We start from the raw sequence: 12572 nt of genomic DNA on the forward strand, positions 1-12572 counted from the left end.
CCCAGGGCTGGGATGGTGGCTCCAGGTGTCAGGGACCCAACTCCTTCTGTCCTGCTGCTCCACCATTCTTAGCCCATCACCTCATGGTCCACTATGGCTGCCAAGTTCCAGGCAACTTGTTCACATTCAGCCAGCAGAAAGGAGAGGACAAGGAAGGCAAAGAGTGTATTCTCCCCCTTTAGAGAGGCTTTACGTGGGTGCTACACATGACATTTCTGCTCAAATTTTATCTTTTAGAACTTAGTCACATGATCATTCTAGCTACAAGGGAGGCTGGGGAATATGGTTTTTAACTGGGCATATTGCCATTTCTAATGAATTGATAGGCAAGAGGGGAATAATGGATATTGATATACCCATATAGCTGCCTCTGCCACAGTTACTTTAAGAATTAAAAATATGAAAACTCACTACCAAGTTTAAAGCCTCATATAATATGTATAATTATAAAAACACTTACCTTATTTGTAATGATATGGGTATCCTGATCTTTAGGCTGGAAACAGCCCAATTCCTCCTCACCTCTGGTGGGAATGTGGTGACATGTTTATTAGTGAATGATAACTCAGAGCTATATGTGAAGATAAACTATCAGTCCTTTTCCTTACCACATTTTACCAATGAGGAAACTGAATTCCAGGGGCTAAGTGACTTGTCTGTGGTCATAGAGCTATTGAATGAAAGAGCCAGGATGAGAACTTGAATTTCTGGACTCCATCAAGGCTTTTTCCAGCTCCTCCTTGATGAGTGGTCCATTCAGCTTCTGAAGGCCTTGAATTTTGTGGGTCTTCCTGCTCATCTAGCACCCCTGGGAGTAGATCTAGGTCACCATGTTGTCAGCTGCATTCCTGTCAGCATGTAGTTCAAAAAGCCTTCAGTCTGGGAAAGGGAAACACCAAGAAATAGAGGAGCATTCTATTTAAATGAGGGCATTACTTTTTTTCCCTCTGTACCTAGAATACACAGGCCTCTGAATCAGGCACTGGAGAGAGATACAGAGAAGCACATAAAATTTTATTGCCCTTGAAGATTTGGATGTATAGATTCTTTTCATCATTTATTAAAAAATTATTTCTTGAGCATCTATGAAAGGTAGACACTGGGCCCAGCACTGGGTATGCAACAATAAACTGTGCAGATATGTTTTCTGTTCTGAAATTGCTTATAGTCTACTGGGGGACAAATACCAGTATAAAACAATACTATAAAATGGAATTAAAAGTATGGCGATGGGGAGGGGACAAGGTACTCTGGGTAGGTCACCGAGACTGGGGTGTGTGTTGGGGAGCCGGCAGGTGTCAAGGCTTAGTGGATGAGAGAACATTGAACTGGAGACCGGAAGACTGAATATGTGTAGGTGAATCAAGTGCTGTGTGAGAGGCATGGTGGGTGGGAAGGAAGAAGAATCCGGATAGAATGTCCAGGAGAGTGTGTGTGTGAGGAGCTAATAAGGATTTATCATGACCAGAATGTGGCAGGCCTGTGATAATGGTGGAAGGGGTTGGGGGGAGGGGAATATTAAGAAACGTGACTGCAAATGTGGGCAGGGACCAGTAAATGAAGGCCTTTGAAAAGTCTGTTGGAAAGTTTATATTTTCTCTTGAGGCTAGTGGGATAAAGGGCTTGAGGCAGATTTGTATTTTACTTTTTTATATATTCTTAAGATTTTATTTGTCAGAGAGAGAGAGAGAGTGAGCACAAGCAGGTGGGAGAGGCAGGCAGAGGGAGAAGTGGGCTCCCCGCCGAGCAGGGAGCCCGATGTGGGACTCGATCCCAGGACCCTGAGATCATGACCTGAGCGGAAGGCAGGTGTTTAACCGACTGAGCCACCCAGGCATCTCGAGACAGATTTATATTTTAGAAACAGTCCTCTGGGCTCAGGGTGGAGAATGAATTGGAAGGGTTGATCCAGATGCAAGAGACTTCTCAGGAGGCTGCTGCAGTAATGGTGGCCTGAACCAGAGAATGACCCTGAGAGGTAAAGAGAAGTTGATGGATTTAAGATAATTTTGATAGGTACAACCAACAGGCTTTGATGACTAGCTGGAAGAAAGAAATGAGAAAGATGGAGGAAACCAATATTTATGAAGAAAAAAATTAAAAGTACCAAAGACAGATGCTAACAAACAAAACCATAGAATAAGAGCTATCCAGAAAGAAAATGGTGGCATGATCATGTGTTCTGAGGAAGGGATAATTTCTGTGGGCTAGAAAGATTTTGGAGGGCTTCCCAGAAGAGTTAGGACTGGTGCTGGGCCTTTTACGTGGATGGGATTTGGGTGAGTGGAGAGGACATTCCAGGCTGCACAATGACGCAAGTAAGATTATTGAGACAGAACAGTGTGTGATTTGTTTAGCAGATGGTTTGGTCATGGTTTTTTGGGGGAGATATACTGAAACCTGGTTCTCCAGGGTGTGCAACTAAAACTTGCTGAAGGGAGGGACTGGGAAGACAATCCCATTGCTCTCCCAGACTGGTTCAGAGTTGTGTACCCCAAGGCCACTTGTGTTGGAACCTCAAGAGGTCTGTGAACCACTAGACAGCCCAGCATGACCAAAATCCTATAGATCCCAGTTTCCACTAGGAAAAAACAAAACAAAACAAAACAAAACAAAAAGTCTTCCTTCCCCAAAAGGAATGTTTTTATGTTTGTGAATCTTCTGCAGTGACCTGGGTCCTCATGTTGAGAGCTACTGCCCTAGGGTGTTACTACCCTATTTCTAGGCCTCTGCAGAGCCCTGTCTGGCAGCTTGTACTGAGGCCTGTGAACCCATCAGGGAAACTGCCTGAACCCAACACTGTGGAAAATATAGCTGTATGTGTGGGTACGTGGGGCAGCCCCTCTGGTCCTGGGGTGTGAATTCTTGCCAGACACCATCCCCTGTCTGAGCACCCTGCACCACATCTCTAGGTACTGGCCCAGCCTGTATACTGATGGCATCTTGGTCCCACCTTCTTTGGCTCAAAACCCACTGTTGTCTCCTGCTTTGACCCAGCACTGGCCCTAGGTAAGGTAAATACTGATAATCTCTAATTTACCAGCAGCACCACTTAAGGTCCTAGTGCTATGCTGGACTCTTTACTATATCATCTCTAACACTCAGAAACCTCTTGCAAAGCATGTTATTATCCCAATTTTACCAAAGAAGAAACTGAGGGATATTAAAAGACTGTCCAAGCCCACCCAGCTTACCTGTCCTCTGTCCTATATATCCTGTATGTGAGTCAGGGAAGTCCCTGAGATAACTGTGGCAGATATTACATTTTATCCTCACAATGACCTTATCAAGATAAAGACTATTCTCTTTTTATAAATGAAATACTTATCCCAAGGTTACATAGCCAGGAAGTAGCAGAGGCAGGATCCAAACCTAAGTCTGCTAGCAAAGCCTCCTCTCTCCACCTCTTCAGGTACCTAAGCCAGGTGAGGGTTGAACCTCCTTTCCTGAATCAAGTTTCCAATGCCCAAGTAGGAAAGCACAGTGATTCAGGAAAATAGTTATAGTGAGGTCATGTACCCCAGTCCCAACCCACTCTTGTGTGATCCTTTTGAGGTTTTTATAGATGGGAAAATAGAGATCCAGAGATGAACAAGGGCTTCATATGACACCATCTACCATTCTGTTTTCTCAGTTCCTTCTGCCCATTCCATGCCACATGGACATGGCCCTAGCTGCTCCTCCCCCCTTACCCCCCAGCCTCCTGTTCAAAGGCCAAGACTACTCAGCTTTGATTCAGGTTGAATGAGTCATTAAGGGTAAAACAAAGAAGTCCTACTCCCTTGCTAGATGAAATGAACCCGCCCACCTTTTGACATCTTTTTGTTCTGAAATGATGGTATGCAATGACTCAGAATACTCAAAGGGACTACTTTGTATTTTTCTTGAAAACGAAGGGACAACGTGTGAATAAATGAGCTGAAATTGGCTTATGAAGGGAGGGAAGGACGACCTCCGGGCACATCAATGCAGAGTGGAGGCTGAATGAATGTGCAAGAATGGGAGGGAGGAGCAATTCCTCAGGGGAGAGAAGAGCAGAGAGGAAGCCCGTGTGGGGGCCAAGCAGCAAAGCCCTTCAAGGCCCCTCAATGGCAAAACCTGAAGAAGCAACCACCAATTCCCAAGCCTACTTGACTCAAAGACAAGCACATTCTCAAGCAGCTGGAAGGAGGAGAGGAAAGACATTTTCAAAAGAGCTTGTGTATAATATCAGAGAGCCTCTCCATGCCAAGTAGCCTGGCTAGTGGCAATGAGGGACTGGGAGAGGGACAGAGTGTATTGGAGCCAACTCTTTTTTTTTTTTTTTAAAGAGTTTATTTATTTGACAGAGAGAGACACAGTGAGAGAGGAAACACAAGCAGGGGGAGTGGGAGAGGGAGAAGCAGGCTTCCCCGCGGAGCAGGGAGCCCGATGTGGGGCTCGATCCCAGGACCCTGGGATCATGACCTGAGCCGAAGGCAGACGCTTAACGACTGAGCCACCCAGGCGCCCCTGGAGCCAACTCTTAACACTGTGTTCCTCTTGGGAGGAATGATCTGAAGGATCTAATGTACTACACCTGCCTTAAAATGTGGAGTAACTGGCCTCTTGCCCAGTAGCTGCAGGTCACAGCTTGGCTCTGGGCATTGCTTAGGGCCTCTGGTTCCTGGTGGTGGCAAAAGAGGACAGAATTGGAAGCCACAGAGTTGGCACGTTCTCAAGCTTAGTACTAGATAGCCTGGGGTAAAAATCTCAACCTCTCTCAGACTGTTTCCTCTGAGGAAACAGGAGGTGATTGCTACAGCCTATTGCAGAGGTTGGTGGTTGGGAGGATGAAATGAGATTATGCATGAAAGAGAACTGTTCTGTTCACTTTAAGATGCTATGTAAGTGGTAGTTATTGTGTTTACAGACACAGACTTAACCTATTCTGACAAGACTTGACATCAAACTAGGAATCTGAGGCCATAGGGGCATTCCATTCCATTCCTTAGCTTCTGAGAAACATAAGATTGGAAATGCATTTATGGGGAGTGAAAAGTTTTCTGACAGCTTCCTTTCCTTTGCAATGAATTCCAGGCTTCCCATGGTGCTCAAACAGCTCTGTAGGAAGCTGTTGGGGAAAGCCAACCTCCATTCTGGTTGCTACGAAACTTCATTTTTGGTTCTGTTCTGTGAGCATCTCCATTTCAGTCATTTGCACCATTACAAAGGGTGAAAAGACTTGGCAGGAAAGCGGTTTCTTGCTTCATAGCATTAGGTTTTGATAATGTTATAATTTTGAACAGAAAAGTTCACAGAAGAGCTGATAATGGGTGATATTTTAGAGCTGGAAGGAAATTAGAAAATCATGTAGTTCAACCCTGAGATTTTCTAGATGAGGACCTGAGGCCCAGGCAGGGGAACTGCTATGTGAAGAATATAAGGGGAGTCCTCATTTTTTCTCTTTTCTCTTGCCACTTTATCCAGAGGGCAGGCCTAGTAGAATGAAACTTTGTGATGTCATGAGTGGCTATAACTCTGAGAAAGAGCCCCATCTTTCTGTCCAGGAGACCAGAGAAAGGTGATTCTGGGAGCTGAAGAATGTGAGGGAAATCCTGGAGAGGAAAGAATGGGAGAAAGGGATTCCATGTATGAACCAACATAAGTCCTGGGCTTTACCTCTAAGCTCTGCATGTGTGGAATACACCCAAATGCACAGCAAAGGCTTTGGAACCTGAACTGACAGTGGAATCTCTGCAGACAGCAGGTGAGACAGGACTTGCAGTCTGCACTTAACTGGTTTGCTTGAATGCTAAAACGAAACAAAACAAAAATCATGCTCTGATTTTAACAGGACCCAGAGTTACATAACATTCCATATAAAATATCTAAGATATAATCCAGAATTACCCGATGTGATAAGAACCAGGAAAATCTGACCAATTCTCAAGGGAAAAGATAACACAATGACATCACAAAGTTTCATTCTACTAGGCCTGCCCTCTGGATAAAGTGGCAAGAGAAAAGAGAAAAAATGAGGACTCCCCTTATATTCTTCACATAGCAGGGGTCCGTTTTCTACATTCTTCTATCCAGAGGTACAGATTTACAGGGATTTTCGGTGCCCGAGCTGCTGCTATGGGGATGGCAATGTAGTTTGGAAGCTGCATCTGGCCTTGCGACTGAGCTGAGAGAGAAAATATATGAGAACAAAAACTAAAAAAAAAAAAAAAAAAAAAGAATTTTCCCCACACACTCTGGCTGCAAGGGCCCCTTTTCCAAGTCATTTGTCCAGGAAGATGGGCTGGTTCCTACGGTTGTTGCTGTCTATGACTGCTGTGCAGTTTCATGAGTCAGCTCACCCTCAGGTCAAAGCCAGGAGAAAATTTCTAAGAAACTCACTGCCACCATGTTGGTCATGTATTGAGTTTTTCTTTCCCCAATCTACTTGCTTTTACTTACTTTTCAGAGTCCTTAATTAATTGCTTTGTGTGTTTATATTTTGTTCAGAGTGTTTAGTTGTAAATCACTGTGAGAGAGAGTACCGTGTCCCTCCTCCATTTGGTTGGACCTGGAAGTCTAGCCACACACTTAGAATCCATCTCTTTTGGTTGGTGCTCCCCTAGGACTTACTGGCAGAGGCCCACTGATAGAAACTATTGTATTTAGGAATCCTATATCCCCTGGTCTGATGGTGCCAGGTCCCAGGAGTCTACGGCTCCAAGTTTTCTGCCTTACTTGGGTTGATACTTGATATAGATGTTCATTCAACAAAGGTGTATTGAATGTCCCTATGTGCTATATCTTGGAGCTACAAAAATGGCTATAACATCATCCCTGCCCTTAATGAGCTCAAAGTTCAGTGAAATAACAGAAATTTGGACTAGAAATTTGAGATCCAAGCTTGAAATCTTTCTTAAGGTCTCTTGTGTGCCTCAGAACGGCAACACATTGTTAGAGAGCATTTCCCAGCCTGATTCTGGGGCATTCCCTTTCTAGAAAACAACTATCAAAGATTGTCTCTCTCTTCTGAGGAGAACCAATAGCAAATCACTTTTACAAAACAGTATATAAAGTACTACTTTTAGTTTTGTAAACTCTACAAAATGCCAAGATTACTCCATGTAATACTCTTCTTGCCTAATAGTCTTAGAGAATAGAGTCAGGTTTGGGGCTCCAGAACTCAAAAGGGAAATTAAGACATTTGAGGGTATCCAGAGTAGCACTTGAAATGGAAAAAAAAGGATGAAATCTGATATTTAAAAAAAAATGAGTGGAAGGAGCTGAGGCCATTTGCCAAGGACAAAGTTCTTCATAAGGAAGATTACTCCCCCAGGCCATCTCTGCTATCTTTTCTCTTTGAAAGCACTTACCTTCTCTTTTTTTTTTTTTTTTTTTAGGGTAGGCATATGTTCAGCTTTTTTTTTATTATGTTATGTTAATCACCATACATCATTAGTTTTTGATATAGTGTTCCATGATTCATTGTTTGTGCTTACCTTCTCTTTCTACATCAAAGTAATGTCGGTGTGTTGAATCTGGGAAAGGAGATAAAAAGCGGGAGAAAGAATAAGGGTCAGCCATTTAGCTATCACAAGTAGATGCCATGTATCAGCAAGTGTGTTCTGTGTATTAGTTATCTTACCATCCTCATGACAATCCAGCACACCTTTGTGATAAGCTTTGTGATTCCTACATGGTTGACAGGGAGACAGACTCAAGGGTGATGTGATTTTCTCAGGGTCATGACAAGGAAAATGTAGACTAGAACCTAGGTATCCTGAGTACAGGTTCTGTTTTCTCCTCTGCACCAGCCTTAAGACTTTGGGGTGACTGTTTTCCCTTCTCACACCACTAGAGCCACAGAGGTTTTCTGTGTGACATATGGGTCATTCTGAGGATTTGGGGGAAGAAATACCAATAGAGGGATCTGAGGGCTCACAAGAAAGAGAGAGAGAAAGTCCACTGAGAAGCCAAACCACAGGTTCCCCAGACCTGTATCTCCTTGGAGTATAATTCAAGCAAGTTCTTATCTCCCTCTCTCAAAAATAAATTCAGAAACTGACCATGAGACAAAGAAAGGAAGGGTGAGGTAAGGGTGGGATCATTTTCCAGGACGTCTTCTTCTGACCATGAAAGTGATTTGGGGATGGAGGAGGGACTGCTTGGTGGGGAGTAGTAGCAGCAGGGTGGTGGGATCATCCCTAGTTCCCACTGAAGTTCTCAATTAGTCATGAGCTGATTCTCTAAAAACGTCACTGTAAGCTCACATACAATTATATTTCTCTGCAAAGAGAAAGGAAGGTTGCCTGAGACCACTCGTCCCCACCAAACAAGCTGGGTCTTGGCCAAAATCTTTGAAGGTTTGTGATATCAATAAATTCCCTAGAGAGGTATCACATTTTTTTTGGATTTGTCTGTATATTATATTTTGAATGTCATCTTCCCATCTCCTTTCCCCCTGCCCTGGTTGGGACCTTATCACTTTTGCCATAAACTCCCAATAGGCTCTCTGCCACCAATCCAAACAAACACAACTGACCACGGGTCTTCATGAAATATTTTCTTTTGTTGGATCCAAAAGACTTCAGTGGCTTTCCGTTGCATATAGGAAAAGCCTAGACTCAGTAATATTTTCCCAACATCTCCCCTACTTCCTTTGACATGAATCCTAACTTCAACTGATTTACTTATTGCTACACAAATATGTCTAGACTCTTCCAACCTTCCCAACTTTTTCCTGCCTTACGCCAGCCCTCCCCTTTTCAGTCCTTACCACTGATGGGAGATCACTCCTCCTCCAAAGATGGGCTGGTCACCTGGACTCTAGGCAATTCTTCCTTCCCCTGCAATTATACCGTTGATTATCTGGACTCCTTGTGCCACATATAATCATCCTGTATTGTTAATTGTCTTTAAATGCCTGTAATTTGCTTCCACCTGTGGATGTGACAGCACTATGCCATACTTTTCTCACAGAATAGGCACTTGATATTCTATTGCACAATTTACTAGAGCTTTAAAATTTCGTATGAAGATAATTTTGTCATTAAAAATGGTGTATTATTTTCAGTGAAGACTTAGCGTCCTTGAGATGGTAGAAGAAAAAGAGATGGAGGGATTTCTTTTTTAAAGCTATTTGTTCTTCCTATGTATAATAGTGTATAACCTCTGATTATTTCCAGTGTTAAAGAAATAGTCCCTCTGGACCTTCTAAAATGATTCAAACATTGAAATGATTCACCAGTGTGACCCAAATTTTTTTAAAAGAAGAAGAAAAATCAAATGTTGGCTCCTTTGAAGGGAAAAATAAACTGGCTATACTTTGATTTTTTTCAATATTTTGAAGGAATTGAAATGCACCACAAAATGCAAGAGTTTGCTTTTGCATCTTTGGTAGCAAGTAACAACATGAAAGAAAGTTCTAGAAAACAACTAAATTTCAGGAAGAAACTTGTCAAGTTTCATGGTACAAAAATGAAGTATTTGCCTTTGAATGAAACACATTTTTGACATCTCCCCAGTATATAAACATCATCTCTGGATTATCTCCTTTCCACCATTCTCTTCTTGGGCAGGAAAAGTCATAGAGCCTCAGCCCGCACCACTCACCTGACCATTCCTCTTGAGAAAGAAAGAGTCATGGGTTCAGTTCCTATCACAGGGATCCTTAGGAAGTAGGCAGGGATTTTTTGCCTGACTTTATACTTCAGCACCTCTCACTGACTGACCAGCTGACCAGAATGCTTCTTGCTCCCCAGCTTCTCATAGGGCTCTAGATCTTACCTCCTCCGTCTTCAACATTTACTCCTTCTTTACCCACTGAACTAGTTTTCTGTTGCTACATAACAAATTACCACAAACTTAGAAGCTTAAGACAGCATAAATTTATTATCCCACGTGGGTCTGGGCACAGGTATGGGATAGCTGCTCAGGGTCTCACCAGGCTGGAATCAAGGTGTTAGCCAAGGTTGCAATCTCACTTGAGGCTTAGGGTTTTCTTCCAAGCTCACTGCTTGTTCAATTCATTTCCAGCTCCTAGAGGTCACATGCTGTTCCTAGCCATGTGGTTCTCTCCACAACATGGCAGATTGCTTCCTCAAGGTCAATAGGAGAGCCTCTTTTCTGCTTGGAATCACTCTGACTTCTGGGAAGACCTGTACCCTTTTAAAAAGGTCACCTGCTGGGACGCCTGGGTGGCTCAGTTGGTTAAGCGACTGCCTTCGGCTCAGGTCATGATCCTGGAGTCCCAGGATCGAGTCCCACATCAGGCTCCCTGCTTGGCGGGGAGTCTGCTTCTCCCTCTGACCCTCCCCCCCCCCATGCTCTCTCTCTCTCAAATAAATAAATAAAATCTTTAAAAAAATAAAAAAAATAAAATAAAAAATAAAAAGGTCACCTGCTTAGTTCAGGCCCAAGATAATCATCCTTTTAATTAATTTAAAGTCAACTGATTAGGGACCTTGATTACGTTTATAAAACCCCTTTTACCATATAAGGTAACATAATCACAGGTGTGAAATTATATCTTCACAAATCCTACTCACTCTCATGGGGAGAGGGTTCTACAGAGGGCTGCAATCTTGGGGACCTGAATTCCACCTACTCTAGAATTAATTATAGTAGAATTAGAATTCCACTTACTATATCTTAGAATTCCACCTACTATATCTACCCCCTCATGTCAGTCCATGGGGCTCAGTCTTCCATTTAACAGTTTGGCAGAATAGGTCCCAGGTAAGTCCCTTCATCATTCCTGAGCCCTTCTCTTGATGTAGCTTCCTGGCTCTTCTCTCTGGGTCTCCACCCCCAGATCTTCTCCCATTGCCCCCTCCCCAGTATACCTGATGAATTAATGCAAGTGTCCCCTCCTTTATGACCCTCTTCCCTTATTTATTCCCCACCCTCTTCCACCAAGCAAAATTAGGAGCTCTCTGTGCTCCCTAACACCCTGTATAAGCCTCTGGGCCAGTAGTAATCTGCTTTACTGTCACCTTGGTGTAGCTGCCTCTCCTTTTGGCTCTTGAGTCTCTTTAGGGAAGGGATCTATCATGTCCATTTCTATCATCTCAGAGCAAACGTGCAGTAAAAGGCACATACTAGGTGCTTAGTAAAGGTTGGAGAAAGAATGGAAAGCCTAACAACAGTCCAGCAGAAAGTATGTAGGGACTCAGGGGACATTGTCAGCTGGCTCAGAGCATGGGGGTATGAAGACAACAGTGGAGGGCAGTGAGCAGTACCTAGTGCTTCATGTGTCAAGTTCATAGTGTCTGACTTTGGTTCTGAGACAATCTGAAGCATATGACTATGTTTTCCATTCATCCCTGCTTGCTGAATTTTTCTTAGACATATAACATAGGCCATGACCTTACAGTTCTTTTCTGAGGAATCTTCCAAAATCCAAAATTTTCCTTCTGAAGAGTTGATACTCACAGGTTATGTCCTACATTGAAAGGAAGAAAAGCAGTCATTTGGAGTAGTAAACTTTTTTTAAAAAGATTTTATTTATTTGACAGAGAGAGAGAGCACAAGCAAGGGGAACAGCAGAGGGAGAGAGAAAAATAGGCTCTCTGCTGAGCAGGGAGCCCAATGCAGGGCTCCATCCCAGGATCCCGGGATCATGACCTGAGCCAAAGGCAGATGCTTAACCCACTGAGCCACCCAGGTGCCCTGTAAACTATCTATTTTGAATTGCAATCCTAGAGCTCACCTTATAGAGTTTCTGTGCATTTATCTTCTTAAAAAATAAATTTTAGGGGCACCTGGATGGCTCAGTTGTTTAAGCGGGTCATGGGTCATGAGAAAGAGCCCCACCTGGGGCTCCATGCTTAGCAGGGAGTCTGCTTGATGATTCTCTCCCACCGCCCCTCCCCCCACTTGCATGCTCTCTCTCCAAAATAAATAATCTTTACAAATAAATAAATTATAAAAACTTGAATATTATGCTGAGAATTTTCTCTTAAAAGAGACACAGAGGCAATGCCATGTCACTGAGAATTTCACAGTTTATGATTATCTTATAAGACTTTCTAAGAGAGATAACTCCAATCATCTCCAATCTACTTTTCTTTCTTTAAAAAATACAAATTAAACTATGGAAGTAATATTTGGAAAATGTAAAGAAAATAGACATTCTCCATAATCTCACCACCCCCTGAAAACCACTATTAACATGATTTGGTTTGGAAAAAAATAGGGAGAGAGTTTTACTCCTGGAAAGGACAGCTGTCTCCATTCAATACTTTGCAGCAAACGTTAGCCTTAGTGATACTGGGTGGAGGAGAAGCACAAGTCATGTAAAGGTGATTTTATTTGGCAAGATTTACTTCCTGGCTAGCACCTAAACGGAGATGAATAGGGAGAAAGCAGTGGTTTCCATAAACCCCTAAGACAAGGAATGCACTATGCAAATCCAGCACCAGGGAGAGCGCCAAGTGGGAACTTCAACTCAATGTTTATGGAGCCTTCCATATGTCTTCCAACCCAGAAAAACAGCAAAAATGTTAATTTTTTAAATCATTAAGTAGATACAATGTCAATATTTAATTTAAGCAAAGTTGCCTTTAGAGCACACTTAAGGTTTCTAATAACTTCTCTGTCCCCCATCCTGT

General features: G+C 42.9%; 1 protein-coding gene and 1 long non-coding RNA gene across 7 annotated transcripts in view; one reads left to right on the forward strand and one right to left on the reverse strand.

Moving 5' to 3' along the window:
* CYP19A1 (cytochrome P450 family 19 subfamily A member 1) overlaps window positions 1-12572 on the forward strand; it is a 130224-nt gene that overhangs the window by 28166 nt on the left and 89486 nt on the right. The window lies entirely within an intron of this gene.
* On the reverse strand, window positions 431-8923 carry LOC118551088 (uncharacterized). The gene is made up of 3 exons (XR_004924906.2): window positions 8738-8923; window positions 7461-7499; window positions 431-879 (listed from the first exon to the last, which is right to left on the reverse strand). It is a non-coding gene; the product is annotated as an uncharacterized LOC118551088 (long non-coding RNA).

This window comes from Halichoerus grypus, chromosome 8 (assembly GCF_964656455.1).
Source record: "Halichoerus grypus chromosome 8, mHalGry1.hap1.1, whole genome shotgun sequence".
Classification (NCBI taxonomy): domain Eukaryota; kingdom Metazoa; phylum Chordata; class Mammalia; order Carnivora; family Phocidae; genus Halichoerus; species Halichoerus grypus.